General features: G+C 45.9%; 1 non-coding gene across 1 annotated transcript; it reads left to right on the top strand.

Moving 5' to 3' along the window:
• Nucleotides 1–3,441: 3,441 nt before the first annotated feature.
• On the top strand, nucleotides 3,442–3,548 carry LOC112937218 (small nucleolar RNA R71). Its single transcript, XR_003239733.1, has one exon. It is a non-coding gene; the product is annotated as a small nucleolar RNA R71 (small nucleolar RNA).
• The last annotated feature ends 5,683 nt before the right edge of the window (nucleotides 3,549–9,231 follow it).

Raw genomic sequence — 9,231 nt, 5'->3', positions numbered from 1 at the left:
GCTGTACACCTCTGATCAGAGTATAACATATTCAAATAGCCGCGCCCTCGGTTATGGGCAAGCCTAGCAATGTACCCAAGTTAGTGGTTTAATTCTTAAAACTTGCTTAACAACTAAAATATGGAATGGTTGGCCTGGGTTGGCTTGGGACGAGCTGGAACCTAGGACGGGTTGCCAGTTCGGTCTGAATTATCGTAGGCCTTGGGTTAAGGCAGGTTCGTGCGGGTTCACGGCCTTGATTAATAACATTGAGTAGCTCTAGGATCGTTTTTACCAAATGGCCCTGAGCAACTAAAAGTCTTTTAAATGCTGTTTACTGCAAACCCTAACCCCTTTATTATAACTCCCTTGTACTCCTTTGCATTTATTCTGCATCCGTGGGTGTGTCTTGCTGAGTACTGTGGTTGTACTCAATCTTGCTCAATTTTTCCCCAACCCAGAAGAGGAGTTCCTGGAAGATGAAGGCTTTGGTGTCTAGCTTGTGCCTGCCGTCAAGTGCCTCTGGTCGTAACCCTAGTCTTCCGCTGTTTTCTGTTTATCTTCGTGTGTGCTGGGCCTCCGTCGCCCATGTAATAAATTAACTATTTAGGCTTCCGCTTGTTAAACTCTAAATTGTATCAACTTTTGGTGTACCTTGCCTCCTAGGACAAGGAATAATACACGCACGAATGGAATGCCTGTTGGGTTAATTCCGGTCGTGACAGTACTTAAGCCTTTCCATGTAACTGTGTACTTCTTACGGAAAAAGCGAAAGGAAATTCCATCTTCTATTTCTTTCAAACTGCACAGAAATTGCAAAGTAAGCAAACGAGAACCAGGCTCATCTACCACAGCAAATCTCTGCCAACTAACCGCTTTCCAAATAGAACGACATTCAACATCCATACCTATATTTTTCAGCAGCTCCGGAGAGTATTCTCGCGTGTGAGCATACTCCCGGTCGCTCAGCATGTAGTAGGCTTGTCTCTCCCGATCATTGACAAGGTCGAGGTCAGTTTCGTTTAGGAGTCGTCGCAGAGCTTCGGCGTCTTCCATCGAGACATCAGCTGATGAACGAGTGCTAGACTCGTCATGATGACTTGATGAAGAGCCGGACCCCTTGAACAGACGTGACAATCGCCTTCTCATTTTGCACATTGGAGCAAGAACGAACTAGCTCGGCAGGGGTTAGAAATGAGAAGAATTTCACCCGCCGGTTAGTTTCACCAAAGCAACTTGTATATATGCAACTAAGTATTTGAATTTGAGGGAAACTATCAAAGCTTTAATGAACTTGAGAGCAAACTTTGGAGAGGGAAAGAAAATGTGTTGAAATGGGGTAGAATTCCCTCTCTCGGCTGGCTGGCTTTTATAGGGTACCCACAACGGTCAGAAATGACATGTGGGTCCCACTAGCCGTTACCCTGCCAAAAGTGGCAGGTAACCGTTTCCTGGCCGGTTCGACCGAACCTACGGTGGGCCCAACCGGCCCCACTTTCGGCCGTTGGATTCCAACAGTCAGTGTGGTCGTGGCATGGTGAATTTTCGTTGGAAATTTTCTTTTGGTTTGCTCTGAAAAATTAATTTGAAGAATTTCCTCAAAATTCAAAAATCCTAAATGCAACTTTGAAATTCAAACATGTAAAAATCCAAATTGTTGAAAGCAAATATGCGGATGCATACCAATTTACCTGTTGGCAAAGGTCGCGTCATTTAAAGTCCGACGTGCAAGACTGTACCTCCTTCCAGTTCAGTTTGCGGATTTTCTACCCGTCTCCGGAGGTGATGGAGCGGGCGTCTTTGGCTTCTCCCTACACACCTTCTTTGGTTTTGGTGCGGACGGCAGCTTCTTCTGAGCCGGCTGCTCTAGCTTCTTGCCGGTGTGGGTGGTTTTACCGGTGTCTTCCAATAACAGTTCCTGGGCATCGTTGTTTCCAGCTCCAGGAAATTCTGCATGAATTTCACCAGGCTGTCCGTTTTGGGTGGCTCCACTTCGACCTCTTGAATATTCTGTGGGTTCAGCCCGTACTTTATCCTGACCATGGAACATTGTTTCGTCCTCGGTTGAAACTCAAACTTCTCTTCCTTCCCATTGATGTGGAAACGGATACTCCCCGTTCCCACGTCAATGTTGGCTCTTGCGGTGCTAAGAAAAGGGCGCCCCAGGATGAGCGGCGTTGAAGGCAGTTGAAGGCGCATTGGTGTTGGTGCCAATACCGTGAAGTTGAGCTTGTCGAAGACGTCTTTTGGCATGACGCTGACACCGGCTCAAAGGTTGCACAAGGCCTGGTCGAACTGTTGTGCCCCAATCGAGCAAGTGATCGTAGGACACCCTGGATCTTTCTTCTTCTCCGGGAGCTTGTGGAGTATCAGGTTGTTGCATTGTTCCATCAGCTTGACCACCTCCGTTGTTGGGAGCGGTCTCTTGTTGTTGAGTATGTCCTTGAGATAACTGGCGTATGTTGGCACTTACATGGCGTCCAACAACGGCACGTTGATGTGGATCTTCTGGATTACTTCAACAAAACGAGCGAATTGCTCATCCACTGACGGTTTCCTACTCCGTTGAGGGAACGGCAGCAACCGTGTGTCGCAGTACTCCTGCGGCACTGTCTTTTCTGGCTGAACTTCCTTGTCAACCGAGTCATTAGATAGCGCTTCTTTTGATATCCCATTAGTTCCTGCAGGGTTAGGATACGGCGGATCACGTGTGGACTTACCACCCCTCGTCGTGATCGCCTTGACATTTTCAATGGAGGAGTCGGGTTCCCCCGGAATCCTCCCAGTTTCATTTGCAGGGACTAAGGATGCCAACTGAGCTAGCTGTGTTTCTATCATTTTATTAAAGCTCAGCTAGTTTTGAAAAGTGGAGGCAAAGCCATCTAACTTGACATTAATGTTTTCTAGGATCTTATCATTGGCCACAAGCTTTTTGCTTAACGCATCAGTGGTTTTAGCTTGTGCAAAAACGAGATCCTTCAAGGAGGGCTGGATAGAAAAGTTACCGTTGTTGTTACCTCCTTGATAATATGGGCATGGTTGGGTCCACCCCTGACCTCCTTGTGGACGGTACCCGTTGTTGTTGCCCATGTACGTCACCTCCTCTCGGGTTTTCGGGCAGTCATCCCAGAATGACCCGTGCCGCCGAAGACCTCACACATGACGTGAGAGTCCAAGGCCTTGACAGTGCCTTGTGGCCATTTCTCATGGTCGTCCAATCGTTTCATGAGAAGGTCTAACTTGGCAGCAAGCAGTTCCGTCTCCTTGACGGTGTGCATGCCTCGCTGACGGGTCTAGAGTCGTTCCTTGCTCCAACCCATATTGGAGACCATCTTCTCTATTAAATCAACGGCTCCTTGAACCATTTTAGAGAAGAAAGCTCCCCCAGCTGCCGCGTCTAGGTGATCGCGGGACATCAGGGTGAGTCCATTATAAAAGTTCTGCAGGATCAGCCAGTCGTCCATCCCATGATGAGGACAGGAGGCCACGTACTCCTGCAGACGTTCCCATGCTTCCGGAATAGATTCGTCCCTTGTCTGCTGAAAACTTGAAATCCTTCCACGAAGGGCATTGGTTTTGCCCATCGAGAAGAATTTCGAGAGGAATGTCGTAGAGCATTTATCCCAGGTATTGACAGCAGCACGGTTGGCATAGAACCACTACTTCGCTCTCACGAGAAGGGCAGTCGCAGCCTGACGGCGTCGGGACTTACGCCCTTGATGGTGTACGTGCTACAGATCTCCAGGAATTGTTGCAGATGAGCATTGGCATCCTCATTAGGCTTGCCACAGAACGGACTAGCCTGCGCCATCGTGATGAGGCTGAACTTCAAGTCGAAATATACGTCCCCTATGTTGACCTGCGGCCCAATGGCCACATTGTCAGCAAAGGGAGTAGCGAACTCGCGGAGAGTCTTGTTAGCCATATTCTTGAAGGTTGGTGGCGCTGGTACGACTGATTTCTCTGTCGGTAGAGTTCTCTGTGGAGCAGCGACTCGCGGTCTGACGTTCCGGAAGAAAGCTTCTGGATTTTCTTTGAAGTTTTCCGGCAAGTTGAAACCAGTCAAGCACTATTTCACTACCCTGTGTTTCATAATAAAAGTGAAAACAACCATGGTTAGCCTGCAAAGGAAAATGATTATACATAGGTATATATAAAATATTAGTTCATGTAATCTCTAGTATGAATCTTCCCCGGCAACGGGGCCAGAAATGCTTGTTGGTATTTCTTAACGACATTACTAGAAATATAATTCCTAGCAATGGAGCAGAAATACTTCTGGTATATTATGGTTACAGAGTTCATCCGCAAGCGCACGGATATACCATTTTAGCATTTCACCCGAGAGTATTCCAAGGGTATCGCATTTATTTTATCCCGTGGGAAGATCATGTAGAGAGAACTTGACTAATAATTTATATATTACTTTTGATAATCATATTCTAAGCATTGGTTAAGTTAATCCAAGGGTAGAGTGACACACAAGCATTAACTACTCATTCTCATAATATATTATCTAAGCTAAGTGGATAGAAAAGAGAGAGATAATCTATTCCTATACTTCTAATATACATAGTATACATACATTCTAGTTAACCGATATACTAGCTAATACCCTCTTTCCGATGCCCTCCTGGTACTTCGAAAAGCCACCACTAACTGCCGAGTTTCTTCCGGCAGCCCATCATAACCATACAACCGAGGCTAAATACGGAGGAATACCCTCCCTAGGGAATTAACTTAGGATTATATACCGGCGCGGAGGAATACCCATACTGAGCTGTCACCATCAGCGGCCCACCTCTCATCCGAAATAAATAACCCCAAATAATGATATCCCGTAATCTAGACACCATGCCTAAACTACCAGATACTACTCTAATATTATCGTCATGACATAGAGTAATTGCATACGCAAACATTATACCCGCACCAAAGCATCTCCCAGATAAGCTAGCCGTATATTCAGTATAACATGAACATAATGTGAAGTAGGTACTCATATAGTCGGAAAGTATTTCAATACCATAAATATATTTTCAAGAGTATTCTAATAAAAGTACAAAGCTTACAAAAGATAATAGAAAAGCTACTAGAGCCATACCCAAACTCTTCCAAAGGCTTCCAGACTCCTAATTTCTACTCTATTCCTATTCCACCAGCCAGATACTACTAAACTAAACATGAGGGAAATGAGAGAGCTATTGCTTGAGGTGTGTGAGTGAAGTGAGAAGAGGAGCTCCTTTTATAGGCAGGTAATGACGGTTGTGACGGTTGGAATGGTCGGTAATACCCTCCAACCGTCATTGGGGATCAACCCCGGCCGTCCATCCAAACCCTGCATTATCGGCGCCACGAGAGGTTCGGCCAAACCCATGGGCTGGCCTAACCCAACCCATCTTCAGCTAGCGGCCTCTTTTGTTGTCCTCCTCCGTAGACTTGTGAATTTTGGCCCAATGTGTCATGTTATTTCTGAGTTCTTGGCCCATTCATACATAAGTCTGGTTCTTGACACCGTTCGATTGGTTTATCGTCTGAGTTGATGTCGATTCTCCTCCACTTTATTATCATTCTCTGCAAACGGTTAGTATACCTAATACTAGTGGAATATTATTATTCTAACAGATATATGCATTGCAAGCATCACTAGTTCTCCTCTATTTTAGTAATATTGACGGTCGAAACTAATCGATAACGACCGTCAACAAGGGTCTTCCGGTTCAGCGGTTCACAGGGAAAACCGCCCGGTTCAGCCGGTTCATCCCGGGTCGATTGCTTGAACGATCTTTTGAGGAAACCGATCTTTTCCTGTTGAACCGCTAGCCCGGTCCAGTTTTTTCTACTATGGTCCATAGAAGACAAGAGATCAAGTTCTACACGCTTTGGATTTAGATTCGGGCCTCCTGACAGCATCAACTTCAAACAGACCTAGCCGCTGATCTAGATGGAATTTCGAGGCCCATAAGTACTTGTTGGAAAGCTTATGTAGTCTACTTTCATATGGTTTTGGTCCCACGTCAAAATTCCTACCGATCTGCTAAGAATCTGCAAAACAAACCACATATCTCATCCTGTCTGAATCTGATTTGGGTTTTGGGCCTTGTAATTGTGTCGTGGCCATAGCCCAACGGGGTGTGCGCCCTAGGGCAACCCTAGGACATCCCTGATCATATTTAGTCAATAGCCATCATTATTTAGAGTCGGGTTTTGCTTAGATTAATATGTCAAGAATAGTTTCGCCGCTAGATCGGTTTGTGGAACACCAAATTCGGGTGCTTAATCATTCATATGCAATTGTATTGCAATCTATTTTGTTCTTGCTTGTGTTCTTCGATTCGCATGCAGGGATTGGACTTCTCAGCGAGGTCATTTGGGTTTTGGCACGGTTAATAACCAGAGGAGATGTGGTGCTGCGATTGCGGGGCTCAGTAGTGTGTTCGTTCAGAAGCCAGATCAAGTTGTGTCGGGACTCCACCCAAATCGATTGTTTATCAATACCTATTGGAAGATCGGGACTTAACAATCTCATTAGACTTCCCCCGCCAGGTGTCCTGGGTCGAGCAGACAGTCTATGCCCCCGAGCGTAACAGCCAGAGATGTCGACCCTACCAAGGGATCCATCCCTATCCGTGTCTTCCTTGCTCATGACCGAACTAGACGATGTATTAAAGCCTTACCCATTAGACATGTGGTTGTACGTAATATGCTTTGCAACAAAGGCCCGAAGACCGATCCTTATGACGGCCAGGGTGCGATTAGCTAAACCCAACACTTCGAGCCCAGCCAAAAACATGTTACGGGAATTTTGAAGGGGAAACATCATGTCATGGATAAACAGCCACTAAACCATTTTTACCATTACTCACAAGTTATTCCCAAAGTCTAATTGTTTTCTATTTAAGAATGGCTAAGCATATTCCTAAATTAACTAGTAAGCACCACATATATAAAGTTCTCACTAGTTTTATTTTTCCTAGAGTTATCATGGATCATAATAATACAAATAATAAGGCTATTACAAGGAGAATCGGTAGTGCTAAATAAAACAGTGATATGCGTGGGAATTTAATAAAGCAAAATGCAATGATTTAAATAAACATAATTTTATAAATTGGGATAACAATATGATCAAAATGACATGACTTGCCATGCTCGCAACCAAAATCCTCTAGATCAACCTCGAGGCAGAGCGGCTCTTCCGAATCTGTAGCGTCTACACGACATACGCAAAGAAAAATGGCCAAAACATAAATAAAAACCATATAAGATGCAGAAACAAAGCATAAAAATGGGTTCTTTACTTTTTAAGGGAAAATTAGCAATTTGAACGGGTCGAATCCGAGTTCAAACCGTGAAGATATGGCCATTTGAATTTTAGGTGTTGTTTGAATGGCATTTTACAAATTTGTGAATTAGTTTAGTAAAGGAAAAACTATTGTGCGTGCGTGCTGTAACAGCAGAGAGGAGAAACAGTGGAGAGGGAGAGAGAGGTGTGTGAGGACAAGGCAGCCGGTCTCCACCGGCGACCATGGCGCAGCGGCACACGACACGAGAGAGGCGAGGGTGACGGCAAGGCTCACCTGATCTGCAGGGACGGCAGTGAAACAGCAATGAGGAAGAAGAAGTGGCCGGCTCTGTTTACATCGGGGATGGAGCTCCAGGGCTTGCCGTGATTGGAGAAGACATGGCCGAGGGAGAGGAGGAGACGGCGAAGCTGGCAGTGGCTTCGCCAAGGCTCAGCGATGCCCTTGCCGATGCCAAGGGGTGGTTGGACAACTCGCCAGCGGCTGTACTCAAAGAAAAATGGTGTGACGGCGATGGAGCGAGCATGGCGCTCGAGTGGCACGGGGAATGAGAGGAGGCGGTCTCGAGGTTTCTCTTTATATAGGCTGGAGGGACAAGCCGGACTGCACCTACAGATGTAGCTATCGAAACTGTAAGAATGGAGAGATAAAGCCTATCCAGTGTTAACCTAGATGCTAGACGCTAGATGGACGATGACCCATGGTTTAGAGTCTAGCCCGTCTAGACACAAGTCTAGACAGTCTATATGATATACCGTACACTATACTATCGGTATATCTTTCTTGGCACACATGTTCCATAAAATATTAGATAATGCAGTGCTATGATAGGTCTAGCCACTCAAGTAAGCTGTGGGCCAAAGAGAGGTGGGAACAAGGTCTACGGTGATGACTAGTAGAGGAGAGACAACTTGACTTTGTCTCAGTGACTGGCTTAGAGTAGAGCAGAACTATATGGAACGACGTCAAAACCATAAACCATATGAGCTTTGGTCTGGGCTCGAAGTTTCAGCTCCTGTTACACAAAAAAATACATCGGCCTATTGCCTAGACCATAGTCTAAATGACAGTTCTACGGTCTACACTCGTCTGGATATTTCCTAATTGTGTGGTCAAGATAGTCTAGGGTCGTCTTTAACCACTAGATGGTCAAATGGTCCAATTCCCGGTTTAGGCCCTAAAGTAGACAATAACCCATCGTCTAGTATCTAGGTGCAGTCTAGACCATCTAGACTATGGTCTTGGCAAACAATGAGCCTATCACAAAACCAGAATATACAAGGAACAAACCAAAGGATCACTGGTGGAGAATTGCTTTTTAGTCCCGGTTCGTAACCCCCTGTAGTCCTGGTTTTCAAACCGGGAGTAAAAATCTTACCAACCAGGACTAAAGATCTCCCTTTTAGTCCCGGTTGGTAGCACCAACCGGGACTAAAGAGACGATAGGGGCAGTCCCCGGCAGTCCATTTTCTTTTTATTTTCTCCCAAATCGAGTTGGATGTATATAACCAAATCAAACACCAAATCCCCAAATCTAAGTGGGATGCATATACCCAAATCCCCAAATCAATGTAACATCCCAAATCATTTACATCACAAATACAAATCCTAAATCTTACAAAACATCACAAATCTTAAACAAATTACACACAAATGAAATGTATCACAGATTGATTATACATCTCAGATCTATGCAATGAATCACAAATTGTAATATAAGAAATTATACATCTCTCAAATCACAAATTATTAAAAAAAAAAGGGGGAGAACCGGCGCGCTGCTGCACGCCTACCGCCGCTTGCCACGGCCGCCGTGCACTGCCCAGCCGGCCGCCGCCGCCGCGCGCTGCCCCGCCACCCGCCGCGTCGCGCGCGGCCCCGGCGCCCACCACGCTGGTCGTGGCCCCGCCGCCCGCCGACGCCGGCGTCGGATGTGAGGAGGAGAGGG

This window comes from Oryza sativa, chromosome 11 (assembly GCF_034140825.1).
Source record: "Oryza sativa Japonica Group chromosome 11, ASM3414082v1".
NCBI lineage: Eukaryota > Viridiplantae > Streptophyta > Magnoliopsida > Poales > Poaceae > Oryza > Oryza sativa.
Note: the sequence above shows the minus strand (reverse complement) of the source record. Positions and strands in the feature narration are given on the sequence as shown.